This window comes from Sus scrofa, chromosome 14 (genome assembly GCF_000003025.6).
Source record: "Sus scrofa isolate TJ Tabasco breed Duroc chromosome 14, Sscrofa11.1, whole genome shotgun sequence".
Classification (NCBI taxonomy): domain Eukaryota; kingdom Metazoa; phylum Chordata; class Mammalia; order Artiodactyla; family Suidae; genus Sus; species Sus scrofa.
Window position 1 is genome coordinate 141206906 of NC_010456.5, and position 627 is coordinate 141207532.

General features: G+C 72.2%; 1 non-coding gene across 1 annotated transcript; it reads right to left on the reverse strand.

Annotated features, from left to right (window-relative positions):
* MIR202 (microRNA 202) lies at positions 229 to 308 on the reverse strand. Its single transcript, NR_035399.1, has one exon. It is a non-coding gene; the product is annotated as a microRNA 202 (primary transcript).

Below are 627 nucleotides of genomic sequence, written 5' to 3' on the forward strand. Positions count from 1 at the left end.
CAGGCCAGCGGGGCAGGGCCTGGACCACGCCATCCGCGGCTCCTGGGCACACACAGAGGCAAAGGTTAACCAATCTCGCCCCCCGACGTGACGCCCACCCCAGCCCGAGGAGGAGGGCCAGGACCCCCGGGCCTGCTGTCCCCCATCCGTCCCGACCCAGCTTGGGGGATGTGGAGGCAGGTCCAGGCGCGGTGGAGGCCGTGGCGGGCTCTGCGGCGTGGGAAGACCTCGTCGCCCCGGTTTCCCATGCCTACACCTCTTCAGGCCAGACCCTCAAAGAAGTATATGCATAGGAAGGCGGAACGGCGAGCGGCTGCGGGGCCCACGAGGCGCAGGTGCCAGGACGGTCGGGCCAGGTCCTGCGAGGCGCAGGGACAGGCTGCGGGGCCGAGCCGGCGGCTGCAGGAGTCCTGTGGGAGGGAGGGGACGGGGACGGGCCTGGGGAGGAGGCAGGGAGGCCGGCCAGGCCTGGGCCTTACCCGGGCAGCCTCGGCGTCCAGGTTCTCGGTGGCCGGCAGGCGAGTGGAGCCCGGAGCGCGGAGGAGAGCCCAGTGCCGCTGCGAGCTCTGCCGCTGTCTGCCCAGCGCCCCATTTATGCCAGGCAGAGACCTTGGCGGGCGGCGCACA